Source organism: Hemiscyllium ocellatum, unplaced genomic scaffold (assembly GCF_020745735.1).
Source record: "Hemiscyllium ocellatum isolate sHemOce1 unplaced genomic scaffold, sHemOce1.pat.X.cur. scaffold_3363_pat_ctg1, whole genome shotgun sequence".
Lineage (NCBI taxonomy): Eukaryota > Metazoa > Chordata > Chondrichthyes > Orectolobiformes > Hemiscylliidae > Hemiscyllium > Hemiscyllium ocellatum.
Window position 1 is genome coordinate 37,863 of NW_026868392.1, and position 7,600 is coordinate 45,462.

Sequence of the window (7,600 nt, forward strand, 5' to 3'; positions counted from 1 at the left end):
ACCAACCCCCTCAACTCTGAAATCAACCTTGTTAACCTCCTCTACACCCTCTCTAGTACCAGTACATCCTTTCTCCACGAAGGAGATAAAAACTACATGGAGTATTCCAGGTGTGGCCTCACCAGCACCCAATACAGCTGGAACATAGACTCTGCTTTTAAACACAATCCCTTCAGCAACGAAGGACAAAATTCCATTTGCTTTCTGAATTGATTGTTATACCTGGTGATCAACCTTCATGCAGAAGGATACTCAGGTGTCTCTGCATAGCAAAAATGCAACTTATTAAAATTCAAGTAATAATTTCTTTTTTAATGTTACTCCAACCAAACAGTATTACTTTACATTTATGAACATTCTATTTCATATGACCGATCATTGCTCACTCTATGTATCTATGTTCTTCTGCAAAGTTTCACAGTCCTCCGCACACTTTGTCTTGCTACTCATCTAAGTGTCATTTGCAAACTTTGACACCCTACATGTGGTCCCCAACTCCAACTCATCTGTTTCAATTCTAAATAATCGCAGTCCCAACACTGATCCCTGAGGCACACTACTAGTCACTGATTGCCAACCAGATCCCCACACTTTGCTTCCTGTTAGTCAACCAATCTTGTATCCATGCTAATTCTCTACTCCTAACACCATGCACCCTTATATTATGCAACAGCCTGTCGCACAGCAACTTGTTGAAGGCCTTCTGTAAATCCAGGTACACCGCATCCACTGGGTCCCCGTTGTCCACCTTGCTCAAAATGTCTTCATAGAATTCCAAAAGATTTGTCAAGCATGACCTGCACTTTGGGACAATTTCTATCAAGTCCCTCCTATTTCTTCCCTGATAATAAACCCAAGCATCTTTCCCACTACAGAGAAGAAGCTAACTGGGGTATAATTCCCCATTTTTTGTCCACCTTCTTTTTAAAATAGTGGTGTCACTTTTGCTGCTTTCAAATCTGCTGGGACTGCCACAGAGTCCAGTGAAGTTTGGAAAATTACTGTCAGTGCATTTGCTATTTCTCCTGGCATCTCTTTTAGTACCCTGGGATACGTTCTGTCAGGGCCAGGAGAATTTTCTATTATTAGCTCAATTACCTCTAACAGTCCAACACTAGCTATTCTGTAATAAAGATAGTTTCCAAATCCTCACCTACCTTTGTTTCTTTGTTAATTACTGGCAAGATATTGGTATCCTCCACTGTGATGTCCCATCACTAAATGCTTCTTCTCTTTTTCCAATGGACCGACATTTACTTAAGCCACTCTTTTCTCATTATGTATGTTAATAGAAACTTTTGCTATCTGTCTTTATAGTCTATGCTAGTTTATTTTTCTCATGTTTTATCTTACGTATCTTTGTGGCTCTTCTGTGGATTTCTGTTGACCAATAAAGTTTTCCCAGTTCTAGTTTCATGCTGGTTTTGGCCACTTTGTATGCCTTTCAATTTGATCACTTTCCCTAGATACCCATTACAGAGAACACATTTTCTTACAGTCCTTCCATTTCACTGGAATATACCTTTGCTGAGGACTTGGTAAAATGTCTTTGAAAATCTTGCACTGCTCATCCACTGTCCCACCATAAAATCTTTGTTTCCAGTCTACGTTATCCAGGTTCTTCCTCATTTTATTGTAGTTCCCTATGTCCAAGCACAGGACCCAGGTATTAGGTTTTATCTTCACACTCTCCATATGTATTAAATTCAACCATACAGTGATCACTTCTTCCGAGAGGATCCCTAACTCTGAGGTCACTAATTATTCCTGTTTCATTGCACAGGGGCCAGATCTTGGATAGCTTGCTCCCTTGTAGATCCATTTCATACTGTTCAAGTAAAATATCACAGATACACTTAATGAACTCCTCAAAGCTACCCTGATTGAGCTGGTTAGACCAATCTACATGTAGGTTAAAATCACCCATGATAATAACCATATCATTTTTACAGGCATGAGTTATTTCTTTGTTTGTTGCCAATCCCGATGTGATGTTATTATTTGGTGGCCTATACACTGCACCTCAGTGACTTCCTTGTTAGAATTTTGAATGCATCATTCCTGGTTCTCCTAATGTACAGCAATAACAACAACTACTTGCATTGTATGGAATCTTTCACAATGGCAAATCTCCTAAGGTGCTTCATGGATGATCAATACATTGATTAAGGAGAATGATTTTTTAAAAATCTTAAAGGAGAATAGAAAAGGTTAGGGAGACTATTTGACAGACTTCTGCCCTTGACAGCTCCAATTGTAGAGTGATGCAAGTGGGGTGGGTTGGAAAGAGAACATGCAAAGGGGAAACGGAGGAGTGCAGGCAGTGTATAAGGACTTAAGGACAGAGGAGGTTCCAGACTGAGACTGTCGGTCATAGACAGTATGGCTGCCTCATGGAGTTTGAAGCACTGCAATGGGTCCATGCAAGTCATATTAGTCAAGGATAGTATAACGGTGGCTGAGAGTACTTTTGATAAGGACTTGATTAGTCAGTTAGTGTGGGCTGAGGTTAGAACAGGAGAGGAGAGATCACACTGCTTGGAATTTTTTATAGGCCTCCACAGAGTTCAAGGGAAGTGGAAGAGAAGATTTGCAAAATTATTCTTGGTAAAAACAAAAGTACCATGGTGGTCATTATGGGGGACTTTAGCTTCCCCAACATTGACTGGGAATGCTATAAATCTCGTACGTTGGATGGATCAGTTTTTGTCCAGTGTGTACAGGAGGGTTTCCTGACACACTATGTCGAAGGGCCGACAAGTGGGGAGGCCACATTGGATCTGGTGCTTGGTAATGAACCAGACGAAGTGTTTGGTTTAGTTTTAGGTGAGCATTTTGGAGAGAGTGACCATAATTCAGATGCATTTAGTTTAGCGATGGAAAGGGACAGGTACATGCCACAGGCAAGAGTTATCAATGGGGCAAGGACGATTTTAATGAGATTAGGCAGGAATTAGGATGCATAGAGTTAGGTAGCAAAATGCAGGGGATGCAGACAATAGAAATGTGGAGCTGGTTGAAGGAACAGATATTGCATGTTCTTGATAAGTAAGTCCCTGTCAGGCAGGGAGGAAGTGATAAGATAAGGGAACACGTGGTTTACTACGGAAATTGCGTCTCTTGTTATGAAGAAGAAGGAGGTTTATGTGTTGATGAGGCAAGATGGTACAGATGGGGAGGTGGAGAGTTACACATCAGCTAGGAAGGATTTAAAGAGAGAGTTAAGAGCAGCAAAGATAGGACACGAGCAGTCTTTAGCAAATAGAATAAAGGAGAATCCTAAAGTTTTCTATGGGTGTGTGAGGAATAAGAGGATATGGTAGGAATCGGTCCAATCAAAGACAGAAATGGGAAGTTGAGTCTGTACCCTGTGGAGATCAGAGAGGTGCAAATGAATATTTCTCGTCAGTTTTCACTCAGGAAAAGGAGAGGATTGTAGAGGAGAAGAATGTGGTATGAGATATTAGACTAGAAAGGATTGAGACAAGTTAGAAACAGTGTTATCAATTCTAGAAGGGGTGAAAGTAGAGAAGTCCCCTGGGCCGGATGGGATTTATCCAAGGATTCTCTGGGAAGCTAGGGAGGAGATAGCAGAGCCTTTGGCTTTGATATTTGAGTTGGCATTGTCTACAGGTCTGGTACCAGAGGACAGGAGAATTCCAAGTGTTGTGCCTTTGTTCTAGAAGGGCAGGAGAGATGACCCAGGTAATTATACACCAGTGTGCCTGACTTCTGTTGTAGGAAAGGTTTTGGAAAGGATTATAAGAGATAAGATTTATAATCATCAAGCAAACAACAATTTGATTTCTGATAATCAACATGGTTACGTCAAGGGCAGGTCGTGTCTCACAAACCTCATTGAGTTTTTTGAGAAAGTGAGCAAGCATGTAGATGAGGGTAGGGCAGTTGACGTGGTATACATGGACTTCAGTAAAGCTTTTGATAAGGTTCCACATCGTAGGCTGTTCGAGAAAATGCAGATACACGGAAATGAGGGTGAGTCAGCGGTTTGGATTAGAAACTGGTTTTCTAAAGGAAGACAGCGAGTGTTGGTTGATGGAAAATATTCAACTGGAGTCCAGTTACTAGTGGTGTGCCACAGAGATCTGTTTTGGGACCACAGCTGTTTGTCATTTTTAGAAATGACTTAGACGCAGGCATAGGTCGATGGATTAGTAAATTTGCTGACGACACTAAAGTCGGTGGAGTAGTGGATAGTGTGTAAGAGTGTTACAGGTTGCAGGGGGACTTGGATAAACTGCAGAATTGGGCTGATAGGTGGCAAATGGAGTTCAATGCACCTAAATGTGAGGTGATGCATTTTGAAAAGAATAACAAGAAGGCAGAGTACTGGGTCAATGGAAAGATTCTTGGTAGTGTGGATGTGCAGAGGGATGTTGGAGTCCATGTACATAGATCCCTGAAAGTTGCCATCCAGGTGGATAGTACTGTTAAGATGGCGTATGGTGTGTTAGGTTTCATTCATAGTGTAATTGAGTTCCAGAGCCGCAATATCATGCTGCAAATATAAAAAAAGCTGGTGCGGCCGCACTTGGAATATTGTGTGCAGTTCTGGTCCCCATATTTCGGGAAGGACATGGAGGAATTGGAAAAGGTGCAGAGGAGGATGGTGCCTCGTCTGGAGAGAAGGTCTTATGAGGAAAGGCTGAGAGAGTTGAACCTGTTCTCCTTGGCAAGAAGAAGGCCAAGAGTGAATTTGATAGAGACATACAAGATGATCAGAGGCTTAGATAGGGGAGACAGTGGAAGGGTTTTTCTAGGATGATGATGTCAGTGAGCACGAGGGGCATAACTGCAAATGAGGAGTGATAGATTTAAGACAGATGTCGGAGGCAGGTTCTTTACTCAGAGATTGGTAAGGGTGTGGAATGTGCTACCTGCTAATGTAGACAACTCAGCCATATCAGGAAGATTTAAACAATCCTTCGGTAAGCACATGGGTGATTTTGGGATAGTGTACAGGGACGAGCTGAGAACAGTTCACAGGTTGGCACAACATCACGGACCGAAGGGCCTGTTCTGTGCAGTATTGTTCTATGACTATTGTGCTACAAGAGATTTCTGCTGTCCTAAGCAGAGTGGCAGATCTTATATTGTGGGCTTACGAAATGTCACTGATCTCTACCAAACATGTACGAGGTAAAGTCAGGGCAATAATAAGATGCTGCAAAAGGAGGGGAACAGGTAACTGCATACAAAACCCTGCTCCTTCTCATCTATTTTCACCTCCAAAACTGAGGGAGTTCCAGAAAAGCACCTCCATATCCCACCAAAACACTTTGCCCCTCAGTTGGGATATCTGGCTGTGCACGAGGAGTGGAACAGTCTGTACTGGGGCTCTGCAACACTGGGTAAAGACTAAAATCATCTCAGCATTGATAGCCCCACCACATTGTATGCATTTTCTATTCTCACATAATGCCACTAGGCCATCACTTCACCTGTTCACAGGTTGCACATCCCAGTGCAACATGAATCGAAACCCAATCTTTTTGCACAATTGTTTGATCCTGAACCCTGGTGATATCACTCAGTATCCCTCCATGTGGGGTCCCTCACCGTGTGGGTCTAATTGCTGCCTCTATCAACGTCTCTTACTCTTGCAGCTACTCCAGATCCTGAGCCAGCAGAAGTTTCCACTCCAGAGAGATGAGGCAGTACAGGCCCGGAATGGAGATTGGGATTTTCCAGATCTCTGTGGGCTCAGTGCCGTTCTACATGTGTAACCCTCACAAGTATCAGTCTAATTTCCCATTCTGCCTATTTGTGTGTCTTCTACAGATGCTCAGGGAGTTCGTGACTCAAGAGACTTGCCAACTGCTGGTTGGGAAGATGATTGGTCAGCCAGAGAGTCAAAGGTCAGGGAGGTCGGGAGCCTTCAATAAATCCTGCCGCCAGGTAAGATCATTCACAGTGCACAGATCAGAGAGCAGTGAGAGGGCTCCAAACATCAGCTAACAGGACATGACATAGATACAGTGCTGGAGGGGGAGCACAATACAGACACACCCCAGGCTCAATCACCACCCCTACTTTAAGTTTTGTTGTACAGAGACAGAGTCGGGAGTTCCCAGTTTTCAATCCAGGCGTGTGCTGTCTTGGTGAGCACCAGGATAACAGAGGGGAATGCAGGCCTGCAATGAGATGCTGGGAATGCTGCCTGGGATCTTTCTGTTCCCTAATTCCTCTCCAACACTGTGTGTATGACTCGTCTTGTGGATCAGTGTCTTCAATCATTCTAACACCTATAACAGTTCCTATCTCTGTCATGTCCTCTCCTCTCACCAATTTCTTGACATATTTGAAACGTCCAGTCCAGATCCAATCCATATCGCTGTAACTTGCGTCAGTTTCTCCAACATGCCTTGTCTCGATAGGCTCCTCCTCCAACAACTGAAGACATTGGGTCTGTTTCTGTGCTGCATGATTCTTTATTCGAGGTTTCCTAAACGGAATGAGTTAGCCCATTTCCCTTCAAACCTTCCCCTCTCCATGTACCTGCCCAAGTGTCTTTTCCATGTTGTAATTGTACTTATTTTTACCATTTCCTCTGGCAGTCCATTCCGTCTATGCACCATCCTCTGTGGAAAATGTTGCCCCTCTGCTCCCTCTTTAAATTCTTGCTCTCTCATATCACGTTTATGCCTCTAGCTTTGGACTCACCTACCCTTGGCAATTCACGTTAGTTAGGCCCTACATTGTTTCATAAACCTTCATAAGGTCAACCTGTGGCCTTATTGATGACAGTGTTACTAATATCTCCAACTCATGTACTCAATGCGCTGGCCAATGAAGGCAAGTGTGCCAAATGCTGCTTTCCCCACCCTGTCCACCTGTGATGTCACTTCCAAGGAACAATGTAACTGCACCCCTTGGTCTCTCTCTGTTCGACAACACTGTCTAGGGCCCGAACATTAACTGTGTTAGTCCTCCCTGGTTTGTCTGAACTAAATCCAACACCTGAATTAAACTCCATCTTTCATTCCTTGGCCCACTGGCCCAGTTGATTAACATCCCCTTCGATATCTATATCCCCTGCCTACTCTTCCATTAATCTTGGTATCCAGAGACTCCTATATTTTCACTCAAATTGTGTATGTAAATGGTGCACAACAGTGATTCCAGCACCAATGCTTACAGCACACTACTGGTCAGAGGCCTCCAGTCTGAACAACAACCCTCTGTCTCCCACTGTCATCCCATTTTGTATCCAGTTGGCTAGCTTTCCCTGATCCCTTGTGACTTACCGTTACTAACCAAGATATTATGCTACATCCTGACCAAGGGTTTGCTGAAGCCAGAAACAACGTCTGTTGCTCTGCCGTGTTCTATCTTTTTGGTCACATCTTGAACAAACTCAAGTCAAGTTTGTGGGACATGTTTTCCCAAGCACAAAGCCATGCTGGCTGTTCGTAATCATAGAAAGAAAGTCCATATCTTTCCAAATGCATGTAATTCCTACCTCTCAGAATGACCTCCAACAACTGACCCACCCTGATGTCTGGTCATCAGTCTGTAGTTCCCTGGCTTCCTCTTGCAGCCTTTCTTAATTAATGACACAACATTATTATCATAGTCA